Source organism: Henckelia pumila, chromosome 2 (assembly GCF_033568475.1).
Source record: "Henckelia pumila isolate YLH828 chromosome 2, ASM3356847v2, whole genome shotgun sequence".
Lineage (NCBI taxonomy): Eukaryota > Viridiplantae > Streptophyta > Magnoliopsida > Lamiales > Gesneriaceae > Henckelia > Henckelia pumila.
Window position 1 is genome coordinate 7,798,936 of NC_133121.1, and position 26,785 is coordinate 7,825,720.

Consider the following 26,785-nt stretch of genomic DNA (forward strand, 5'->3'; position numbering starts at 1 on the left):
CTCCAGCCGAGCTTTTGTAATAAAGCTCGGCTCGGCTCGTTTATTGAATATGTAAGCTCGGGTTCGGCTCGGGCTCGACTCATTTATAATATGAAACGATCCTAGCTCGAGGTTGGCTCGTTAAACGAGCTCGTTTTCAAGCTCGCTGGCTCGTTTAACCTGCTCGTTAAGAAAGCTCGTATTATGGCTCGTTAAGTGGGCTTGGGCTAGGGCTCGATCTCGTTTTCGAGATCTCTATATAAACTAAAATTAATTTTTTCTTAAAAAAATAAAAATGACAAACATAAATAAAACTATAAAATTAATTATCAAATATATGTCATGCAACAGTCAACTACAACGATACAAAATAACAATATAACATCATTACATTGTACATAAAAAACCCAAATTAGAAAAACCATTAGAAAAGTGCAAACTGCATCTCCAATAAAAATTAAATCCATCCTGCAACCACCATTCTTTGGGGGTTTTTAAAAAATTAATATAAAAATAAAAACAATTTATTAAAATAAAACAACTTTTAAAAGCTTATAAAAATATGACAATCCGGGACAGAATGTCCCGGATTCAGCAGGAGCTCTGCCACCATGGCAGAGCTCTGTCACGGTCCTCCTGAATCCGGAATAGAAAGTTCCGGATTCAAATGTCTTTTTTTTTTTGTTAAATAGCTTTTTTATTTTCGTTAAAAAATAGCTTTTTTTATTTGAGATAAGAAAAATGGGTTTTCGACAACATCAAAAAAGGAAAGAAATTGGTGTTTTGATTGAGTTAATTAGTTAATTCATTCAATATAAACACGTTTAATTAAAAGGTATTCTAATAAAAAAATTAATATTTTGTGTATTTAATACAAATAATATTAAATTAAAAAAATATGGTCCTAATATTTAATTAACTAATCAAATATTTTAAAGATTTTCTATTAAATAATTACCATAAAATGAAAGCTATATCATTTAATTAATTGCTCGTATGTTTCATAAATTAACTAATTAACTAAAGTTACAAAATAATTAGAGTTAGTTTTATTTATTACATTGTTAATAAAAATATTAGTAGTGTATTATTATTGTTAATATGCGTAAAAATATTTACAGTTATTTAGTTATATTATTAATATGGTTTTATTTCATAAATTAAAAATATTAAGAATTATAAATTTAATTTTTCATAAAACAAAGTAGTTAGTTTAATTTACAAATATTTCCCCTAAAAATAGAGATATGGCGCAAAAATAAATGAAAAGTAAATTACAATTTTTAACAAAATTAATATAAATAACATTATTTTATATATATACAAAAGTAAAATTGTACTTAAAAAACATTAAATGCATTATTATCAAGAAATATACAATTAATAAAATAATTAATTATGGAGAATGCTATTCACACTTCAAATTATGTTAATAACACAACTCATTACAAAATTGATGTAATATTGGACAAATATGCTCTTATAATATCACTTCTTATATAATAGATTTTGATTTACCATAAAAAAAACTCAAATATAATAAGTTTGTTGTTGACTACTAAAATTTTAATACACATTGATTAAAATTAGCAATAATGAGCATTTTAATTATTTAAAATATAAATAAAAAAATTAATTAAATCATGAGATTGAAAGAAAAAAATGACAAATTTTGAAAATTTCTTAAATACTAAATATTTTATTTTGATAACAAATATTTATTTGAATATTAAAATTTAAAATTATTTATATTTTATCTCAAATTTTAATATGATATTCGATATTAATCAAAAAAATTTTTAAAAAAATATTGGATGTGAAAATTTTAAAGGATATGACTTTCACTTAATGGTAATTATTTTAATAAAAAAATTTAAAATATTTGCTTTGTTAATTAAATTTTTTTGAAAAGATTTTTTTCCTTAAATATTATTTGTATTAAATACACAAAATATTACTTTTTTTTATTATGATACCCTTTAATTAAATGTTTCAGTCAACTTATTTTTATTTTATTTTACAAACAATATGATAATAATAATAAATTATGGAATTATTATTATTATTATTATTATTTTATATATAATATGAAAATTTTTGAATTTTTTAACGCAAAATTCGAGAATTTGTATGTTTTTTTAATGTATTTCAATTTTTTGAAACAATGAAAATGAGGTGATAAAAATCAACCAGCATGCATTGATTTTCACGAAGGAGAATAGAGCAACAATTAAAATAAAAATAAAATAAAACAATAAATTAGCTAATTGACTCAATCAAAACACAAATTTTTTTTCTTTTTTTATGTTACCGAAAAGCCATTTAACATGTCTAAAAAAAGCCATTTAACCAAATTAAAAAAAAAAAGTAAAAAAACATTTGAGCAGGTGCTCTGCCACCTCTGCCACGGTGACAGAGCACCTGTGGAATCCGGGACAGAAAGTCCCGGATTGTTATATTTTTATAAACTTTTAAAAATTGATATATTATAATAATTTTTTATTATTTTTATATTAATTTTAAAAAATGCCCCATTCTTTGCAACATCATCTCTAATAAAAATTAAAAATCATCCTGCAATATAAAAAATAAAGTCAGTATCACAAAGTAATATAAGCAAGCATAAAATTGAATGCAACCACCATTTTTTAAAATACGTTTGTAATTTTAGTTAGTTTTTATAATTATCGGTAATTTTAATTAGTTGTTATAATTATCGGTAATTTTAAAATACGTTAAAATAAGTTTGTAATTTTTTACATATCTAACGTATCGGTAATTATTATAATTATGTAAAACAATTTCTAAAAATAAGTTGTTTTTGAAAAGTTATTCCATTCGTTAATGATGCATTAAGTCGTTGTCTACAACTAAATTTTTTAATTAAGTTTTGAAAATATTTTAACAAAAACTTCAGCCTACCACAAATTTATGGACACCTATATGGTGACATAGTTTTAAAATATCATTCCACATAATAATTCTAATGATCACATATAAACATCATATTATTTAACAAGAGTGAATTCATAGTTTTAACTTTTAACTTTTAATCATAATAAAATTTGGTTTTATAATTTTTTTGATAATTGATAAGCTTATTTTTATTATCTATACCAATGAAATGATATTATTATTTCACAAATTCTTTTAATTATATATAATGATTTAATTACCAATGTGTGATAAGATTTATATCATAATCTTTTCATCTCAATTATATATACCTAATTTTTTCTTCACATAGATAAATAATATCATTAAAAGAAAATGTATAAAATGAATGAAAAAAATTGTTCCTGTATTTTCATGGCTATATACATGCATGTATTTTTGTAAACAAAATTACTAAATACAATATAAATTATAAACCTATATACCTTCCATTTGATTAGGGTTGTATTATTTTGTTAATATAACCCGAAGTATGTCATAAAATTATAATCTAAAATAAAAAAATATTATTTATTTTAAAATTTAAGATATTTTGTGTTCTACCATAAATTTTTACTTGACAATCATGAACACCTAGTTGGTTAATAACTCATGTGACAATAACTGATTGAATGTACAAAGTGTTACATCAATTGTTGTCCATGTAAGTGCTTAAGATTGTTGTCCGTACGATAACAAATTTATATATATATATATATATATATATATATTGAATTATTACTAAAACGTAATTATCAATAAAAGAAATAAACATAATCAAATATATGTTTTTTGGTTCAAAATTTGATATAATATTGTCACTATTTTTTATTTTAACTAGTTTTTGTGTGCAAAAATATTCACAAACGATATAGATGCATAATAATGTATCTATTTTTTCTATAAAAATTTTACATTTGATTAAATGTTTTTATTATTTTTTAATTACACTTATTTTTTTTATATCCATATATATGTGAAAATATCCATAAATTCTATCTGTAATGAAATTCTGAATTTGGTTTCACAATTTGAAATTTGATCGAATATTATAACTAACTTTTTATTTCAGTTAATTTCGTGTCTCCATATCGTGAACATTTATATAAATGAAATATATGATAATATAAAAATTTTATTTTATATTTGATTAGATGTTATCACTTATCAGCAATTTTCTATTTATTACAATATACTAATTTTTGTTTAAAATTGAAAATTTGATATGATGTTATCACAATTTTATAATTTCAAACAAATGTTTCGTGTGCATATATATGTAAAAAAATATTAATAATTTTTACAATAATATTTTAAAAGCAAATAAATTTATTATATCATATCAATACTTTTATATAAATTTCAAATACAAATCAAAATTTTATTATTTAAAAAAAACAAGTTTTTTTAAGGAATATTTAATTTAATTTTTAAAATATTATATATTTAAATTTACTCAATGAATATATAAATAACTAAACCAGCCGAGTTCGAGAAACTATATAAATTAATATATTTTCACAAGCCAACAAAATGAGTCGAGCCCGATCCAGAACCCGAGCTCAAGCTGACGAGCCACTAAACGATCCAATCCCAAGTCCAAGCCCGAGCTGGCAAGCCACTAAACGAGCCGAGCTCGAGCCCGATTTGACGAGCCACTAAACGAGCCGAGCTAACAAGCCATTAAACGAGCCGAGCTAACGAGCCGAGCCCAAGTCCGAGCTAACGAGCACGAGCTTTCGAGCCTATTAACGAACATGTTCGCGAGCTAACGAGCCGAACATCCTTAAGCTCGGGCTCGGCTCGCTAAAATTTTCGAGCTCAAAATTAAGCTCGGGCTCGGCTCAATAAGCTTAACGAACGAGCCCGAACGAGATTTTTCACGAGCCGAGCTCCGAATAGCTCGCGAACAGTTCGGTTCATTTACATCTCTAGGAAATTCCGACATCTGTTGGATTCGGACCAGCCACAGTAAAATTCAAATCATTACTCGATTCATAACTTGCTCAAAGTAGCCGAATTTCAAGCCTCGTCGACTAACTTAATTATGATGAAGTTGAACCATGACATTGAATGGATCGTGAAATATCGAGTTTTTAGTACGAGATGATCACTAATGCCATGCAGCTACCATTTACTAGCCACATAATAAATCAGTTTGTTTTATCAGTTTTTTAATAACAAAATAGAGTAAAACAAAGTTACTGGGATCGTCTTCAACCACATTTGCACCAAAGAACACACTTTCTCACATCATGGCTGAACTGTTATGGTAGCGCTTAATCGTGTCACGCCCAAATTACCCAACTCAATTAGATAATCACTAAAAATGTAGTAGTGTGAGTAGGGATCGTTCCCACGAGGAAAGGTAAATTTAATTGTGTTCTTAAAATACTGGAAATAAATAAAAGGAGGTTTTTGAGATTTGGATTAACTATTGAGAATTTTAAGCAATTAAAATAAATAAAATCACTAACATGCAAGATTGAAAATTAAACTAGAGAAATCAATAGGAGACGAGACTTGGTATCGGTCGACTACACCATTGATAATCATTATTCATTCATCGATTCCCTAAAAATAATTAATCCTATCAAATATTCATCACTGAAAACCAAATTTTTGTTTCACCTTAATTTAGCTAATTAGAAAACAACATTCTAAATTAACCCTTATCAATAAATTTACCTAGATTCCAGCTATCTAGATTTAAATTTACGATAGCATTCAAACTAGTAAAACTGACGAACCTAGACAACACAAAAATCAACAGTTGTATTTAGCCTAGTCAATACGTGATCCTACGATTCAATAAATTCAACAGCAGAAAATATCAAACGTAGTTGCTTCGCAAATTAGTTAGTTCAAACAATTACGGATTTGAATTCTAATTTAGCTATAGTTTGCAAAACAAAATTCTAAGATGGCCAATCCTAAAATCTCACATACAAACATGAAATATACCAAATCAAATATTGATACTTAACAAGAATTAAACACTGCAAATCTAATCTCATGAATAAATTATATCAATGTTTCGTCTCCCTTAACCAAGTAAAAAGGTTTAGCTACAACGATTCATCACCAAATCAATAAAAATTCAAAGAAGAGAAGAAAACTAGAGAGAAAATTGAAAGAATAAAACCTATCCGCCTTAGAGGTTGTCCAAAATCTGATAAAATAATCCTCAAAAACGGAATTAAAATCCTAATACAGTCTAGAGTCCAAAATAAAAGAGTTTCCAAAATTATAAAAATCTTCCCAAAAAGCCTCGCGCGCTCGAGCGCATTGAGTACGTCCGCTCGAGCGCGTTAAAATATGCGGACTCTCTGTTTTGAAAACTTCTCGGCCGCGCTCGATCGCGCGAGTACATCCGCTCGAGCGCGCACAAAATGGAGTGCTCACTGCCTTAAAAATCCAGATGTTGCGCTCGATCCTATGAGTACGTGGGATCGAGAGCATGAGTTTTGGCCAAAATTCTGCCTTCCTTTCTTCAACTTGAAATTCCCTACACATTAAACCCGAGAATATGTTATGAATGTAAATGCATGCAAAAGACAAAACTAAGATAAAACATGAACAAACATAAATAAATGAATGCAAACTACCCACAAAATAACATTAAAACATGTAAACAAAACACGACTATCAAATACCCCCACACTTAATCCTTGCTCGCCCTCGAGCAAGTCATGCAAAAACAGAATGAAACCACAAATACATAAGCAAAGATGAGCATACATAACATAGCCTCAGAGAAAACTACTTCCAACAAAAACAAATTCATAGCTACTCTCAATCATCAATGATGCACCTTCAGTCGAATGCGAACGTGTGTGTGTGTGTCATGTTACCCCAGTTACATGCAACTTCAAAAGACAAAGTTTCAAGACTGTTCACTGACCTAAAACAATTCAGTGTAAGCCTCACAATCAAGAACTCTTCTCCCAACAATCCATCAACAAAACACAAACTCTCTTAAGCTAATTACGCACCAAAAATTTTATCTTTTACAGTCCCAATAATTACCCGCATACTTAGCTACAACTAAGATAGAATTAGAATTTCAATCCCCTCGTCGATAGCCCGGATGGAACTGATGCCTTACTAACCTTTTTTTTTTCAAGGCTAAACCCAATTTTATCCGCAAACTTAGCCACAAACAAGACAAATAGGATTTCAAACATCTCGCTCGCAACCCGGATGGAGTCGATTGCTTCATAAATATGCTATAAAAATTGATGTTTTTTTTTTCTAAAAAAAAAAAATACCCAAGAGAGTAAATGCTAAATCAACAAGATCATCGAAACTTAAGGACTATCATGTTCCACAAACACCTATTGTCGTGCAATGGTCCAACAGACAAACACAATATCTAATACATCGCCACACTTCAGCGGTTAAACATTTGTGCTTAAGAATATTCAACAAACAACCTACGGTTTCTCATATTCAATCAAGAGTAAGTTTATTTTTTCAAAAAAATTCATAATTTTTCAACTATCTCATCATAGGCTAAAATCTCATCCCAACTCATGCATTACAAGACACAAACAACACAAACGACAAAAACACAATACTATGCAATAACACAACACGAGAATGCAATACAAACAAAGAACACAATATGCATGCAATGCAACCCCCCCCCCCCCCCCCCACCCCACACACACACACACACACACACACTTAAACTAAGCATTGCATGCTAACCCAAAATACAACCTAACAATGTAAACAAAATGCTATGTGAAAATGTAAAACAAAACTCCCCTGGTTCAATGGTCGGCGGCGTCTTCCTCTTCATGCTCGGGAGGAAGGACAAGATTGGCGCCATGAAAGTCGGAAGGCTGTGGAAATGGGACAGCTGGTGGAAGTGTGGTAGGGTCGATCCCGAGTCGCTCTGAAATGCCTCGGCAAATGAAGTCCAATGCCTGAAAATTCGAGGCTACAGCGGCATTGAAGGCGTTTTGATACTGAGCCTGGTGGGCCAACTCCCGAACAGTGACAATAGTAGTTCGGCGGGGGAGTGGCGGAGGACGTACGGGATCCGGGACCGGCATGAAGTGATCATCCACTACGAATTGGCTCATCCGATATGCACGCTACGCATTGATGGTTGCATTGGTGGCAGCCATTCCTCGTCGGGTCGATGGGGCACACCGGCACGCAAGCACAATTGCGTGATGATCATCGGAAAGAAAAGAGCCGATGTCCTGGTAGCGATAGAATGCCGCATCTGTGCATGAATCACTCGGCCCACATTGACTGGCAAATTGAGGTCAAGAGCGTAGAGGAGCACAACACGCTCAATATGCACTTCACTCGTGTGTGAAATGGGCATCAGAAGTCGGGCTACAAAAATGTACCAAGTGGCCGGATCCATCAGCAGGTATTTCTCTTTAAAGCACTTGAATGTAACCGGATCCTGCCAAGCAGCCCCTGCCATGCAAACTTGCTGAATGACCTCGTGAAAATCCGGGGCGAAGGCGATGCTCTGGTAAAACTATCATCGACGTCGGGCATCTCCAAAAGGCCATTCAGATCTGGGGGCGCATATGAAACCAGAATGCCTCGAACGAAGGCTGTACTATCCGCGCGCTCCGCAGCATTAGCGTAAAATTTCCTCACAATAGGGACAATAGCTGGAGACGGTTGTCGAGCAAATTTTGCCCACCCACGATTCAAGAGTTGGTTGGCCACATCGCTGTCGTAGGGCTGTATATCAAAACCCCTCTCAGTAATAGGGGATCGATTGGTTTTAGCATGATCGTATCGATCCCGAGCCGCTTGGTTGACGAATTGGCCGACTGGGTGGATTGGGTCCTGGGTATCTCTTGTTCCTTGGCGAGAAGATTCGCCGCGCTCTCGAGTGCGTTTCGGGCCCATAATTGTGTTAGAAGAGCAAGAAACTTGACCGGGGCAATAAATCAAACACTTGGCGTGCACTAAGAATGCCGTTGTTTTAGAGCAAAATCAGGCGCTCGAGGAGTGGAGAGGAGAGGAAGGATGATAATTGCAATCCTTGGAATGATTCCTGCAATGGATCAAGAGAAATTTGTGAAGATTGGCAAAATTCGAAAATTGGGGATTTAGGGTTCTAGGGAAATCGAGTAAGGGTGTAAGGAAGAATGAGGGAAAAAAGAGAGGGAAGAAAATTAAATAACCCGCACAGGGGTGCGCGCTCGATCGCACGCATGCGATCGAGCGCGCCTCTAAAAAAAATCAGGCAGAGAATGGGGTTCAAACAGCGCGCTCGATCGCGTGAGTACGTGCGATCGAGCGCGGCCTAAAAAAAATCCGGGCAGAGAACTAGGGAATTAACGTGCGCTCGATCGTATGATTACGTGCGATCGAGCGCGCCCTGCTAAAAAATATATTTTTTAAAATTTTCCAAAATTTTCCGAAAAACAAAAGAATTCAAAAATAAACCAAAAACAATAAAATCAAATAAAAACAAAAGGGAAAGAAACACTGGGTTACCTCCCAGTCAGCGCTAAATTTGCAGTCAGTCTATAGCTCGACTGCTTGCCGCGATTTAGTCGACATTTGGCGGAGCATCTAGAGTAATATCATGCTCGTCCCCTCCGACGTTTATTTGGATTTCTTCATGGTAGTGTTTAAGCCGGTGGCCATTCACCTTGAATGTTTTGGATGTGTCCAAGTTTTGAATTTCGACTGCACCATAAGGAAAGACATTAGTTACAACAAACGGTCCATTCCAACGTAAACGCAACTTACCTGGAAATAACCGAAGTCGGGAATGATAGAGCAACACTTTTTGACCGACTTCGAAGTTCCGTCTAGAGATCATCTTGTCGTGGAAGGCCTTTGTTTTGTCCTTGTAAATCTTGGAGCTGGCATAAGCATCATTGCGGATCTCTTCCAATTCTTGCAACTGCAGCTTTCGGTGCTCGGCACTCTCATCCATCTGCATGTTAAAGTTTTTGATAGCCCAATAGGCTCTATGCTCCAATTCCACTGGCAGATGACATGGTTTTCCAAAAATTAGCCGATATGGAGACATTCCAATCGGCGCCTTGAATGCGGTTCGATACGTCCACAAAGCATCATCCAAACGCAAGATCCAATCCTTTCTTAACGGATTCACTGTCTTTTCTAGGATGGATTTAATTTCTCTGTTCGATACCTCAGCTTGACCGTTAGATTGTGGATGGTATGCAGTGGAGATCCTATGCGTCACATGGTACTTTTTAAGCAAACTAGCCACAGTTCGGTTGCAGAAGTATGTGCCTCTATCGCTGATGATAGCTCGTGGAATCCCAAATCTAGAGAAAAGGTTGTTCTTGATGAATTCTGCAACAACTTTAGAATCGTCAGTATGGGTGGCCTTTTCTTCCACCCATTTCGAGACATAATCCACAACAAACAATATATATATATACCCATATGAACTAGGAAAAGGTCCCATGAAGTCGATGCCCCAAACATCAAAGATTTCACAAACTAAAATAGGTTGCTGGGGCATCTCCTTACGTTGGGAGATATTACCTGTCTTTTGGCATTGAGCGCACGACTTACAGAACACGTAAGCGTCTCGAAATAAAGATGGCCAGAAAAATCCACAATCTAACATTTTTCTTGCTGTCCTTTTCGCTCCAAAATGGCCACCACATGAATGTGAGGATAGGGATTACCTCGCTCGCGGGTACACATCGACGTATAACTTGATCAATGCAGTGTTTCCACAAGTATGGATCATCCCACACATAATACTTGGCATCGCTTCTCACTTTGTCCTTTTGCGCCCTTGAAAATTCAGAAGAAAACCCTTTAGTCACTAAATAATTAACGATATTTGCGTATCAGGGTAATTCGGCGCTTGTTGAAAATAATTGCTCATCAGGAAATTCTTCTCGCAAATTCAGCTCCTCATCGACATGAACTAGGCGACTCAAGTGGTCAGCAACTCGATTCTCGGTCCCTCTTTTGTCCTTGATTTCTACATCAAATTCGCTCAACAGTAGTATCCATCTTATCAGTCTTGGTTTTGCCTCCTTCTTTGCCATCAAAAAGCGAAGAGCTGCATGATCAGAACAGACAAAAACTTTAGCACCAAGTAAATAAGAGAAAAATTTTTCTAATGCAAAAACAACAGCTAAAAGCTCCTTTTCAGTGGTGGATTAGTTTCATTGGGCATCGTTCAGGACACGCGAAGCGTAATAAATATCATGCGATGCTTTCCCAACTTTTTGGCCTAACACCACGCCAACTGCATAGTCACTGGCATCACACATAATCTCGAATGGCTTGCTCCAATCCGGTGGCTGGATTATTGGTGCACATGTCAAGGAGTCTTTGAGTTTATCGAAAGATGTTTTGCATGGTTCATCAAACTCAAATGTGACATCTTTTTGCAACAATTTGCACACGGGGGATGCGATTTTGGCGAAGTCCTGAATGTATCTCCTGTAGAAACCTGCATGGCCAAAAAAAGAACGCACTTCCCGCACACATGTGGGATAAGGGAGAGATTGAATAATATCAATTTTAGCTTTGTCTACCTTTATCCTCTTAGATGAAACGACATGCCCCAATACAACACCTTGCCCAACCATAAAGTGACATTTTTCAGAATTTAAGACCAAATTGGTTTCGACACACCTCTTAAGGACAAGCGCAAGGTTAGGCAGACAGTTTTCGAATGAATCACCATAGACAGTGAAATCATCCATAAAAACTTCTAATATGTGCTCAATAAAATCTGAAAAAAATACTAACCATACACCGTTGGAAAGTGGTCGGTGCATTGCAGAGTCCAAAAGGCATTTGTCAATATGCAAAGGTGCCAAACGGGCAAGTGAATGTCGTCTTTTCCTGATCCTCTGGCGCAATAGCAATCTGAAAGTAACCAGAATATCCATCAAGAAAACAATAATAAGGGTGACATGCTAAACGTTCAATCATTTGATCAATAAAGGGTAAAGGAAAGTGGTCCTTTCGGGTTCCAGCATTCAGCTTCCTATAATCAATACAAACCCTCCACCCATTTTGAATACGGGTGGGAACCATCTTTTCATCCTTATTTTTCACCACAGTAATCTCGGTTTTCTTGGGTACCACTTGGACTGGACTGACCAACTGACTGTCAGAGATTGGGTAGATGACCCCAACTTCAAGTAATTTCAGAATTTCAGCTTTTACCACCTCCATCATGGGTGGGTTCAACTTCCTTTGTGGCTGACGCGAGGGGTTCACTCCTTCCTCCAATAAAATTCGGTGCATGCATGTAGAAGGCTGATTCCCTTGATGTCTGCGATGGTCCATCCAATAGCAGTCTTGTGCTCTTGCAATACTTTGACTAATTGTTCCTCTTGATCGGCTTCCAAACTATTTGAGATGATGATTGGTAATGTTTCTCCTTCTCCAAGGAAAACATACTTAAGATGGTTGAGAAGCGTCTTTAGTTCGACCACTGGTGCCTGCAAAACAGATGGGAGGCGCCTAGTATTAGGGATTGGTAAAGATATGTAAGAGACATGACCTGACTGAGGTAGCTCAGGAGTACTGTTCAGAATTCTATCCATATCTACCACTTCTTTGCTGAATCCAATTCCATCATCCTGCTGAATGGGTGCACTAATAGCCACCTCTAGATCATCTTTTCTTGCATGCTCACAAAAATCTTGTGCCAAGTAATCCACAATATCAACAGAAAATATACAATCATCACTATCAGGAAATTTCATGGCATCATAGATATTGAATTTCACAACTTCTCCATCAAATTCCATCGTGAATGTGCCACTGTGAACATCAATTTTAGTCATGAAAGTTTTCAAGAATGGTCTGCCTAACCGAATATGACTATTATGATCACCGTTTTCCATGTCTAGCACATAAAAATCTGCAGGAAATACCAAGTCATTCACTTGCACTAATACATCTTCTACTACTCCCCTAGGGTATGCATTAGACCTATCAGCTAACTGAATAACAATTCCAGTTTTATTCAATGGACCAAGTTTCAAGGATGCATAGATAGAATATGTTATAACATTAATTGATGCTCCTAGATCTAACATGGCCTTCTCAAGTCTAACATTCCCTATAGTGCATGGGATAGAAAACATACCTGGATCCTAGCATTTTGCGGGCAATTTTCATTGGATCACAGCAGATACGTTCTCACCAAGTTCCATTTTTGACAACCCTTCAGTGTCTGTTTCCTCTTTGTTGTGCACAGTTCTTTCAAGAACTTCGCGTATCGAGGCACCTGCTTAATAGCATCTAACAACGGAATATTCACCTCACATTTACGAAAAGTCTCATAAAAATCCTTTATCCCTTCATCTTTTCTAGATTCCTTAAGTGCTAAGGGAAAAGGGAAAACATGCTTATATTCAGAAAGTGGAGGAAACTTACCTCTTGGTGCGTCTTCCTTGGTTGCTTCGCCACCAATCGCCTTCGGTTCTTCTTGTGGATTCTCCTTGGGTGAAGCCTCCACTTCTTTTTCCTTGATCTTAAACTCCTTCCCATTCCTTAGAGTGATTGCACTTGCGTTTTCTCTTGTGTTTGAGATTGTTTGAGATGGTAAGGCATTAGAATGTTGTGCTTCTAACTTATTGATGGCTGTGGCGAGCTGCCCCATCTGGGTGTTCAAGTTTTGGATACTTGCTCTTGTTTCCTGTTGAAAAGCTACAGTATTAGTCGCAAGATCCTTAACGATATTTTCAAGAAACTCACCTAGTGTTGGTATTTGAGGTCGCTGTTGTTGTTGAGGGTACGGTGGCCTATAAGCTTGATTGTGTGGTGGTGCTTGAGGCCCCGATTGATTTGCTTGAGGGTTCCCATATCTTAAATTTGGATGATCCTTCCAACCAGGATTGTATGTGTTGGAATACGGATCATATTTTTGAAAGAGTGGGTGCCCAGTGAGCCAACTTGTGGCTATGGGCTTTGATGACTCTTTGTACAAACGATCTTTTGTTTAATGTAATTTACACTTTTATTAATGACAATGACTTTATCTTTCTTCATATTGTTATATTATGATATACTATTGTTGTTTTGATAAAGACCTTGAATATACTATAGTGTATGTAAGATGTGGTAGAACATGGGGATGTCTATCATGAAATACATCTTATAGTCACTGTATATTCTAAACTGTTCCTAGTCGATTGAGCCGTCCGATAATAAGGATAAGGATAGCTCGAGTTTGAGACTAGCTTTGCGATGCGGAGTACCACGTTTCATTGGTAGGGAACATGGAGATGTTCGAAGCATGCAAATGGATATTCATAGGATGAATAATCGAACTACCCTATCCGGACTTTCCAAGTGGTTATCACTTATCGAGTGGATAAAGTCCGCGGTTTTGGTTATACACCATTAGTCCTTACTACTTGAAACATCATGGAGACTCTATATGCTAGTACTGTGCTTTGACTCGTTTACCGACTCTATGGGGGTCATCAGGTGTCGGGATTGGGTACAGTTACAACACATATAGGAGTCGATGCATTGTTGTCAAGGATTCACCACATACTTGCGAGTGTGGATATCCTATGCGATCTGAGGAGATATTAGTGTGACGAATCTCTGGCCAGAGTACTTGATGTGATTTAAAAAATGGTTTCTTAGTAGCACATGCGATGTCACTAATTTGATCTTCAAGATGTATTGCATAGTTATCGAATCTTGAGCGACTCTCGATATACCAATGGTTGTTGATTCGATCGGGATATATGGATGAAGGGACCGTACTGTACGCTAACCAAAATCTACTGGTTCTTGTAGGCACTATCAGTGATACCTAGGGAATCATGGGGCGATGTTGCTAGGCGCTTTACCATGATTCGTTGGGCAAGTCGGAAATCGTTGTTCCGAGTCACAAGGAGTTGTGAGCCCACGGCTAGCTGTATCCCTGAACCATTGAGGGTCACACAGTGTAATGGAGTTTTAATCCCCGTTGAGATAGTTAAATTTAAAGAGTTAAATTTAATGAATAAAGAAGTTGGACTTCTTAAATAAGAGTAAGGGAGTAGGATTTCCTAAAATGACATAGGGATGTACATTTCTGGAAACCACTGAATTCGGATTCAGGAAAATTTATCTTGACTTTAAAATGTGCAGAAATGGTTTCTGTGCACATTGGTAAAATCGGTTTATCAATCGGAGTCACGATGAATTTTATATTAATTTATGAACATGCGGGCTTTGCTTGTCGGGCCTCAACTTATGACTAATGGGCCCTAAGGTGTTAGTGGCCTGCATTATAAATAAGTTATTGCAGTACAGAAATTACACACAGTTGGTCATAATTTTGAGAGACAGTTTTCGAAAAAAACCCCTAGCTCTCTCTAGAAATTCGGCCGCCCCTCCCTCTCTCTGTCAGAGATTTTCCGGTCTGTGATTTTGAATTGCAGATAGGATTAGCGAATCAAATTCGTTATTCTCTTCGCAGAAAACTTCTGATAGATTTTCTAGTGCAATCTATCAGAGGGATTAAACCTCCATTCGTGGACATGATTGAAGGAAAGCTTGTTCATCAGTTCCAGGGAGATACAAGAAGCGCAGAGAAATCTGTGTGGTGTCCAATAATCTCGCTTCGAGATTGAAGGTAAAATTTAATAATAGTTATTTAATTTTACACACACAAATAATTTAATCGTATGGTTGATACCCACACTATGGAATTGTTCCATACTAAAAATTTTAAACTTCCGCTGCACCGGGTATCAATCGTGATTGATCTGAACGCCAGTTACCCAACAGTGGTATCAAAGCCAGGTTGCTCAGATCAAACGATTAAATTAATCGATTGTACAAAAATTTTTGAGTCTTGGTTTTTTAAAACAAAATAAATATTTTAAATAAAAAAAAAAAATTTTTTCGGGCAAAACCCGGGCAGCGATTGGATCGCTGCCCGGTGGGGCAGCGACGGTCGCTGCCCCGGGCGGCGCACGGCGCCGCCCAAAGGGGGCGCACAGCGCCGCCCACGGCGGCGCACGTCGCCGCCCATGGGCGGCGCTCAGCGCCGCCAGGGCAGCGCTCGGCGCTGCCCAGCGCAGGGCAGCGCCATGCGCCGCCAGGGCAGCGATTGTCGCTGCCCTAAAGGGGCAGCCGGGCTGCCCCGGCCCGCGCCCACGGGTGCGGGCCGGCCCGGGAGTGTCCCGGGCGGCCCGCGGGAAAAATTATTTTTTTTATTTAAATTAATTTTAATGTGTTAAAATTTTATTTTTGGTCCGGTCAAAAATTATTTTTGATTGGTTCACGAGGCATCGGATCGAATTGTTCGAGTCCGAAAATTTTAAAATTGATTTTTGGATAAATTTGAATTTTTGGAAAATTTTAATATTTTATCCTTAAATTGAATTTTGAAATCAATTATTTTTGGTACAATTGATGATAAGATTTGATCTTATGTATATATTAAGTAAAATATGATTTTATCTATAAAATTAGATTCTGTAGATAAAATATGATTTTATTTAATAAAAGGTAAAATATGATTTTATATGTAAAATATGATTTTATCCTGTTTAAATTTAAATTGCCATATGCATGATATCCAATAAATTAATTTTGAATTAAATGTTATTAGATAAGGATGATCGATTGCCATGACCAATTTTGTAGGTGTATGTTAGGAATTTACATTTGTTTTATTGTTGTTGGTTTTATTAATGGGCCTGGTTTATGGCCCAATATGAATGTCATATGTAATAAAAGTGGGCTTGGTTTATGGCCCGTTCCCACCCCTAAAATGTATCCCCTACTTGTCATTGCTATTTATTGTAAATACATTAGATTTAGTGGGAGATCAAGATTTGAAGATGGTGGGCCCAGCAGACAATAAAGACGAAGAAATGTAAATTGGAAGCTAATGTAATAGGATTGCATTGCATACTGCATATTACCTAGGATTGGACTAAGACTCGTGATTGGCAACCACGAGTCAATTAGAAATGAAATCGATCATCCTATATATAATATATGATATTATGATTGTATGCATGTTTTAGACATAATTGTATGAATCCGGCAAGCATACAATAAATTGAAAAATGATGAGACAAATTTTCATAATTAAAAATCCCTCATTTTAAATATGATTTAAAATTGATATCAAGATAAATAAAGGAAATTTGAATTTGTTTAAATGTTCCTACCTTCCATCAACGGTCAATGTATGTGATGCTACCCGCGGATACGGTCCGGCTCATATTATTGGGGGGCCCGTCCGTCGGAAAGCTGTACATTGGATCGACACATGTTGTAAGTTGGGTGGAACTCCCATGGGATCGGCTCATATTATTGGGGGATCCACATGGCGACCGTCCATCACAACTTAATATTGATGGGTCATCTTGACATGTCACTATAAACGGCGTCATATTATTGGGCCCTTATTGGACATGAGGTAAATACATGGGGGTTTCTTTGGAAGCAATTGGGCTCTACCTTTTGAGAATTATGGTTGGCTGATATTATTCGGGACCATAAGTTTGTCAATTGGACTCCATGTTCTCACTAAGGAAAAAGTTTTCCGTTTTCACTAGAGGGTAGTGAAATCGTTAAAATAGTGGGAGTAAGATTCATAAAATTAAATTCGCCTATTTTATGTCTTAGTAAATTGCTTAAACAATCATTGATATATGTCTGTTTTTCTTTTCAGTATTTCATACAATGAATTCGCGTAATCCATTATTCTCGATCCTCGAACAAAACAAGTTGACTGGCGCAAACTATACGGAATGGTTCCGGAAGTTGAAGATTGTCTTGACTTCGGAGAAGATGCTCTACGTGTTAGAGAAATCACCTCCGAAGGAAGCACCAGCTGACGTAAGTCCGGAGGAATTGGCCAAACTTGATGCATGGTGGGACCATGACATCAAGACCAAATGCTATATGCAAGCCTCGATGTCTGATGAACTCGAGAGGCGATTTGAGGACACCGTGAATGCTGCTGACATTCACGCTCAACTCAAGGAACTTTTTGGGGCTCAATCGAGGGCTGAAAGGTTCGCTACTGTTAAGGAGCTAATGACGTGTCGCATGCGTGAAGGGACTTTGGTCCGTGATCATGGGGTACGAGTGATTTGGCTCATACAGAAGTTAGCAACTCTTGATTTGGTGTTGGAGCATGAACTCAACGTGGATTTACTGCTTCTGTCTCTTCCTTCTTCGTTTGACGGATTTGTGGTAAATTTTAATATGAACAAGATAGAGGCCACCCTTGAAGAGATGGTCAATATGCTTGTGACATATGAATCCACACTAAAGAAGGATAAACCAACTTTCTTGGTGGGCTCCTCATCTTCTGCTAAGAAGGGGCCAAGTACGAAGGGTAAGAAACGTTCTGCCCCACCCAAGAAAGTCGAACCCGAGAAGAAGCACAAGACAAAGGCTTCAAACAATGGAAAATCCAAGGATGTTTGCCATTACTGCAAGAAGCCCGGTCATTGGAAGCGCAACTGCAAGGAATATCTAGAGCAGTTGGGAACTGCAAAGGGTATGTTCTATATTGAAATAAACATTTCACTTAATACTACTTCTTGGGTATTGGATACCGGATGTGGATCTCACATTTGCAATGATTTGCAGGTGATGACAAGAAGTCGCAGGCTTAGAATGGGTGAGACCCAGCTGAGGCTCGGGAATGGTTCCAGAGTTGAAGCTACAGCCATTGGAGATGTTTGTTTAATTTTGCAGAACGGTTTTAAGTTATTTTTAAGAGATGTTTTATTTGTTCCGGATTTAATTAAAAACATTATTTCTGTTTCTATGCTAGATAGAGATGGTTATTCTTGCAATTTTGTGAATGGAATTTGCAATATTTACAAGAATGAATGTTTGATTGGAAATGGACAACTTGAAAACGATCTATACAACTTAAAACTAAAAGACGTTCCAATAAATTATGTTGATAAACCGGCGACAACAAATAAAAGGAAAATCGATAGTCAAAACCCGGCAAACCTTTGGCACGCTAGACTAGGTCATATTTCCTCAAGGAGGATGAACAAGCTAGTGGGAGAGGGCATGTTTGATATGTCTGATATTAACTCTCTACCTACTTATGAATCCTGCCTAAAAGGGAAAATGACTAAATCTCCTTTTAAGGGGAAACCTGAGCGTAGTCAAAATCTGTTGGATTTGATCCATACAGATGTTTGTGGTCCATTTAGAGTTGGGACTCAACATGGCCACACCTACTTCATTACCTTTACTGATGATTATTCAAGGTATGGGTATTTATATTTAATGAAATATAAGTATGAAGCATTTGAAAAGTTCAAAGAATTCAAGGCTGAAGTAGAAAATAAGCTAGGTAAAAGTATTAAAGCACTTCGATCGGATCGAGGTGGAGAATACTTAAGTACCGATTTTTTGGACTATCTAAAAGAGAATGGGATTCTCTCTCAGTGGACTCCTCCTATGACACCACAGCTTAATGGTATATCGGAGCGTCGTAATCGAACTTTGTTGGACATGGTTCGATCCATGATGAGCTTCACTGAGCTTCCACCTTCGTTTTGGGGCTATGCGCTTGAAACGGCGGTATTGTTGTTGAACAACGTCCACACTAAAGCAGTGGACAAAACACCATACGAGTTATGGAATGGCAAAGCCCCTAAGTATTCGTACTTAAGGATTTGGGGATGTCCTGCTTACGTGAAGCAGGCAGTGGGAGATAAGTTGGATAGTCGATCCAGCTTATGTTATTTTGTAGGGTATCCGAAGAATTCAATCGGATATTATTTCTATTATCCTGCTGAAACAAAGGTGTTTGTTTCTAGGAATGCCACCTTCTTGGAGAAGGAGTTCTTATTGGATAAGAAAGGCGAGATGATGGAACTCGAAGAAGTTCGAGAAGAACCCGAAATACAAAATAACGATCCTACGCCTCAGGAACCATTACTGGACACGCCTGAACCTAGAAGATCCGAGAGGACTTCTAGACCTCCTGTTCGATATGGTCTTCTTCTTGAAGGGGATCAAGATGAACCCGACATTGGATGTGATCCAAGAAACTTCAAGGAAGCAATTTCTGATGGGGATTCAAATTTATGGCTTGAAGCTATGCAGTCTGAATTGGATTCAATGCATACAAACCAAGTTTGGTCTTTAGTAGATCCTCCTGATGGAATTGTTCCAATAGGGTGTAAATGGATCTACAAGAGAAAGCTTGGGCCTGATGGTAAGGTATTGACCTACAAGGTGCGATTGGTGGCGAAAGGTTACACTCAAAGACAAGGAGTTGACTATGATGAAACCTTTTCACCAGTTGCAATGTTCAAGTCCATAAGAATCCTTATTGCCATAGCTGCATGGTATGACTATGAGATATGGCAAATGGATGTGAAGACTGCTTTTCTTAATGGAGACATTAAGGAAGAAATCTATATGAAGCAGCCGGAGGGGTTCACATCCATGGGAAGCGAGCATAAGATATGCAAGCTTCAGAGATCAATTTATGGTCTAAAACAAGCATCAAGAAGTTGGAACCAGAAATTTGATGAAACAATAAAAGATTTTGGTTTCATCAAGAACCCGAAGGAACCGTGCGTGTACAAGAAAGTAGTTAAGGATGCTGTGACATTTTTAGTACTTTATGTTGATGACATCCTACTCATTGGGAATGATGTAGGGATGTTGCAGTCAACAAAGATATGGTTATCAGGTAGATTCTCGATGAAGGATTTGGGTGAGGCATCCTACATTCTTGGGATACAGATCTATAGAGATAGATCTAAGAGAATGATAGGACTCACTCAATCAACCTACATCGACACCATATTGAAACGGTTTTCAATGGATGGGTCCAAGAGAGGACATCTACCCATGTGTCATGGAGTTTCTTTATCCAAGTCTATGTGTCCCAAGACTGATGCAGAGATAGAGAATATGACACATGTACCATATGCGTCAGCTATAGGTAGTATCATGTATGGGATGATATCTACCAGACCGGATGTAGCATTTGCTCTGAGTGTCACGAGCAGATATCAGGCTAATCCTGGTCAAATGCATTGGAAAGCCGTGAAGGACATTCTTAAGTACTTACGAAGGACTAAGAATATGTTCATGGTATATGGAGGACGAGATCTGAAATTGGAAGGCTATACCGACTCTAGCTTCCAAAGTGACGTGGATGACTCGAAGTCAACCTCTGGATTTGTGTTCATGCTCAATGGCGGTGCTGTCTCTTGGAAGAGTTCCAAGCAGGACACCACAGCGGATTCCACCACTGAGGCTGAATACATTGCAGCATCAGCTGCTGCTAAAAAGGCCGTTTGGATGAGGAAGTTCGTCCAAGAGTTGGGCGTCATTCCTGAATTTGTTGGTCCAGTCCCGGTGTACTGTGACAACACGGGTGCCGTTGCTCAAGCAAAGGAACCAAGGTCTCATCAAAGATCCAAACATGTACTGAGGAAATACCACATCATCCGGGAGATTGTGGAAAGAGGAGACATCACTGTCGAACGAGTGGCCTCTGCAGACAATATCGCTGATCCGCTTACTAAGCCCTTGCCAGGACCATTGCTTGACAAACATCGCGAAGCAATGGGTCTACGTAGTATGACTAGTTGGCTATAGGGCAAGTGGGAGATTGAAAGAGTGGGTGCCCAGTGAGCCAACTTGTGGCTATGGGCTTTGATGACTCTTTGTACAAACGATCTTTTGTTTAATGTAATTTACACTTTTATTAATGGCAATGACTTTATCTTTCTTCATATTGTTATATTATGATATACTATTGTTGTTTTGATAAAGACCTTGAATATACTATAGTGTATGTAAGATGTGGTAGAACATGGGGATGTCTATCATGAAATACATCTTATAGTCACTGTATATTCTAAACTGTTCCTAGTCGATTGAGCCGTCCGATAATAAGGATAAGGATCAATCGAGTTTGAGACTAGCTTTGCGATGCGGAGTACCACGTTTCATTGGTAGGGAACATGGAGATGTTCGAAGCATGCAAATGGATATTCATAGGATGAATAATCGAACTACCCTATCCGGACTTTCCAAGTGGTTATCACTTATCGAGTGGATAAAGTCCGCGGTTTTGGTTGTACACCATTAGTCCTTACTACTTGAAACATCATGGAGACTCTATATGCTAGTACTGTGCTTTGACTCGTTTACCGACTCTATGGGGGTCATCAGGTGTCGGGATTGGGTACAGTTACAACACATATAGGAGTCGATGCATTGTTGTCAAGGATTCACCACATACTTGCGAGTGTGGATATCCTATGCGATCTGAGGAGATATTAGTGTGACGAATCTCTGGCCAGAGTACTTGATGTGATTTAAGAAATGGTTTCTTAGTAGCACATGCGATGTCACTAATTTGATCTTCAAGATGTATTGCATAGTTATCGAATCTTGAGCGACTCTCGATATACCAATGGTTGTTGATTCGATCGGGATATATGGATGAAGGGACCGTACTGTACGCTAACCAAAATCTACTGGTTCTTGTAGGCACTATCAGTGATACCTAGGGAATCATGGGGCGATGTTGCTAGGCGCTTTACCATGATTCGTTGGGCAAGTCGGAAATCGTTGTTCCGAGTCACAAGGAGTTGTGAGCCCACGGCTAGCTGTATCCCTGAACCATTGAGGGTCACACAGTGTAATGGAGTTTTAATCCCCGTTGAGATAGTTAAATTTAAAGAGTTAAATTTAATGAATAAAGAAGTTGGACTTCTTAAATAAGAGTAAGGGAGTAGGATTTCCTAAAATGACATAGGGATGTACATTTTTGGAAACCACTGAATTCGGATTCAGGAAAATTTATCTTGACTTTAAAATGTGCAGAAATGGTTTCTGTGCACATTGGTAAAATCGGTTTATCAATCGGAGTCACGATGAATTTTATATTAATTTCTGAACATGCGGGCTTTGCTTGTCGGGCCTCAACTTATGACTAATGGGCCCTAAGGTGTTAGTGGCCTGCATTATAAATAAGTTATTGTAGTACAGAAATTACACACAGTTGGTCATAATTTTGAGAGACAGTTTTTGAAAAAAACCCCTAGCTCTCTCTAGAAATTCGGCCGCCCCTCCCTCTCTCTGTCAGAGATTTTCCGGTCTGTGATTTTGAATTGCAGACAGGATTAGCGAATCAAATTCGTTATTCTCTTCGCAGAAAACTTCTGATAGATTTTCTAGTGCAATCTATCAGAGGGATTAAACCTCCATTCGTGGACCTGATTGAAGGAAAGCTTGTTCATCAGTTCCAGGGAGATACAAGAAGCGCAGAGAAATCTGTGTGGTGTCCAATAATCTCGCTTCGAGATTGAAGGTAAAATTTAATAATAGTTATTTAATTTTACACACACAAATAATTTAATCGTATGGTTGATACCCACATTATGGAATTGTTCCATACTAAAAATTTTAAACTTCCGCTGCACCGGGTATCAATCGTGATTGATCTGAACGCCAGTTACCCAACAATTTTCGCTGTGGTGGTCCAGGAAATCCTCCAGTATCATTGACCTGTTCTACCGACTCTTCTTGAAGTGTGGGACACGTATCAGTAGCATGTCTCACTGCAGTACAAATTCCACATCAATTCAATTAATTGTTGTTCAAGGGAAGAGACAATTTAATCGCTGTATGCTCATTCCTGATGGTGCCAAATTGTTGAGAATTGGCAGCCATACTCTCTATCAAATTCCTCGCTTGTATCGGAGTTTTGTCCACAAAAACTCCTCCACTGGCTGCGTCTAGCATACTCCTGTCATGAGGTAACAAACCTTCATAGCAAAATTGTATTAATTGATTTTCAATTATCTGGTGCTGCAGACAGCTAGCACAAAGCTTCTTGAACCGCTCCCAGTACTAGTGCAGTGATTCTCCGGAGTATTGCTTGATTCCATAGATTTCCTTCCGGATGTTCGCAGCTCTAGATGCTGGGAATTATTTCTCCAGAAAGGTTTTTTTCATCTCTGTCCACGTCGTGATAGAACCAGAGGGCAAGTAATATAGCCAATCCTTAGCAACACTCTTCAAAGAGAAAGAAAAAGCTCTCAGCTGAATTTGCTCCTCTGTCACTCCATGGGGCTTCATACTCGTACAAACCACATGGAATTCCATCAAGTGTTTATTCGGGTCCTCACCTGCAAGACCATGAAAAGAAGGTAATAAATGAATTAATCCAGATTTAAACTCAAAAGTAGCATTATTTTCTAATGTAGGAAAAATAATGCATAAATGTTGTTGATTGGGATCAGGAGTGCCCAATTGTCTAAGACTCAGGTTTGCATTAGCAGCTATCTCTTCTTCTTCTGGAAAATCAGCTCGAGCAGCTGCCTCTTGTTGTTGTCTACGAAGTTTTCTCCTCCGCCTATGCAAAGTTCTTTCAATCTCCGAGTCGTAAAGAAAGTTTTCTTCAGCAAAATCATCTGAAAGCATGAACAGGAGAGAACTAGAAACAAAGAAAAAAGACGAGAGTGAGATAACACAGAACAAAATAAAAAGAAATAGAAACACAATAAATTAAACACCGTTTCCCAGCAACGACGCCAAAATTTGGTAGCGCTTAATCGTGTCACACCCAAATTACCCAACTCAATTAGATAATCACTAAAAATGTAGTAGTATGAGTAGAGATCGTTCCCACGAGGAAATGTAAATTTAATTGTGTTCTTAAAATACTGGAAATAAATAAAAGGATGTTTTTTAGATTTGGATTAACTATTGAGAATTTTAAGCAATTAAAATAAATAAAATCACTAACATGCAAGATTGAAAATTAAACTAGAGAAATCAATAGGAGACGAGACTTGGTATCGGTCGACTACACCCTTGATAATCATTATTCATTCATCGATTCCCTAAAAATAATTAATCCTATCAAATATTCATCATTGGAAACCAAATTCCTGTTTCACCTTAAGTTTAGCTAATTAGAAAACAACATTCTAAATTAACCCTTATCAATAAATTAACCTAGATTCCAGCGATCTAGATTTAAATTTACGATAGCATTCAAACTAGTAAAACTGACGAACCTAGACAACACAAACACCAGCGGTTGTATTTAGCCTAGTCAATACGTGACCCTACGATTCAATAAATTCAAAAACAGAAAATATCAAACGTAGTTGCTTCGCAAATTAGTTAGTTCAAACAATTACGGATTTGAATTCTAATTTAGCTATAGTTTGCAAAACAAAATTTTAAGATGGCCAATCCTAAAATCTCACATACAAACATGAAATAAACCAGATCAAATATTGATACTTAACAAGAATTAAACACTGCAAATCTAATCTCATGAATAAATTATATCAAGGTTTCGTCTCCCTCAACCAAGTAAAAAGGTTTAGCTACAACGATTCATCACCAAATCAATAAAAATTCAAAGAAGAGAAGAAAACTAGAGAGAAAATTGAAAGAATAAAACCTAGCCGCCTTAGAGGTTGTCCAAAATCTGATAAAATAATCCCCAAAAACGGAATTAAAAGCCTAATAAAGCCTAGAGTTCAAAATAAAAGAATTTCCAAAATTATAAAAATCTTCCCGAAAAGCCTCGCACGCTCGAGCGCATTGGAACGTCCGCTCGAGCGAGTCGAAATATGCGGACTCTCTGTTTTGAAAACTTCTCGGCCGCGCTCGATCGCGCGAGTACATCCGCTCGAGCGCGCACAAAATGGAGTGCTCACTGCCTTAAAAATCCAGATGCTGCGCTCAATCCTATGAATACGTGGGATCGAGCGCATGAGTTTTGGCCAAAATTCTGCCTTCCTTTATTCAACTTGAAATTCCCTACACATTAAACCCAAGAATATGTTATGAATGTAAATGCATGCAAAAGACAAAACTAAGATAAAACATGAACAAACATAAATAAATGAATGAAAACTACTCACAAAATAACATTAAAACATGTAAACAAAACACGACTATCATGTTACGATAGGTCCAATTGATCAAATACGACCCGGACAAGAGCCACGTGTTCGGAAAGTAGCACGGGCCGCCTTTTTGTACATGCATGCATGAGAAATTCATCCCTTTTTGTTCGGCATTGCATGTGATATTGATGATGACACGTGCGTCATTCTGAACGCACCAGCTGCCTGATTCATGAGAGTTGGGGATAAAGATTATCACGAACCAGATTGCTGCAGGAAACTTCATGTGGTGGGTTTCTTTCTTTCTTTCTTTCTTTCTTTCTTTTTTTTTTTGAGGAGGCCGTGGAACGTGTATATATAGTGAAATTAGGAGCCTTAAGATGCAGATGGTAGACTGGTGGTTTGCAAACGTTCCCATCGACATTTCTAAAAAATAGGTTGACATTACGCACCAGCTGCCTGATTTCATTAATCACTAAACCAAATAGGGATTCAAGCTACTAACAAATTAATTTAGATGCCTGACATTTCCAGCTTTCTTCTCAAATATATAGGGAGTATGCATGGGATGGGAAATTTCCAGAAGTAAAAAAATTCACATTTAACTAGTCTTAGACTTAAAAAAAAACATCTAGATTAAGAAGAGCTATTTTTGGGATATTTCCCATCCCATGCATACTCCTTATTTGAGAAAAAAACTAGAAATGTCAGACATCTAAATTAATTTGGTTTAGTAGCTTAAATTCCTATTTGGTTTAGTGATTAATGGAATCAGACAGCTGGTGCATAGTGTCAACCTTTTTTAGAAATGCCGGTGGACACGTTTGCAGACCACCATTTGCATCTGAAGGCTCCTAATCTCACTATATATATACACATTTCACGGCCACCTCAAAAAAAAAAAAACAAACAAAGAAAGAAAGAAATACAACATGAAGTTTTCTGCAGCAATCTGGTTCGTGATAGCGTTTATCCCCTACTTTCATGAATCAAGCAGCTGGTGCGTACTACGCACCTGA

General features: G+C 37.2%; 1 protein-coding gene across 36 annotated transcripts in view; it reads left to right on the plus strand.

Moving 5' to 3' along the window:
• The window catches only part of LOC140882254 (4-hydroxy-3-methylbut-2-en-1-yl diphosphate synthase (ferredoxin), chloroplastic-like), a 78,436-nt gene that overhangs the window by 17,345 nt on the left and 34,306 nt on the right, over positions 1–26,785 (plus strand). The gene's annotated exons all lie outside the window — the stretch shown is intronic.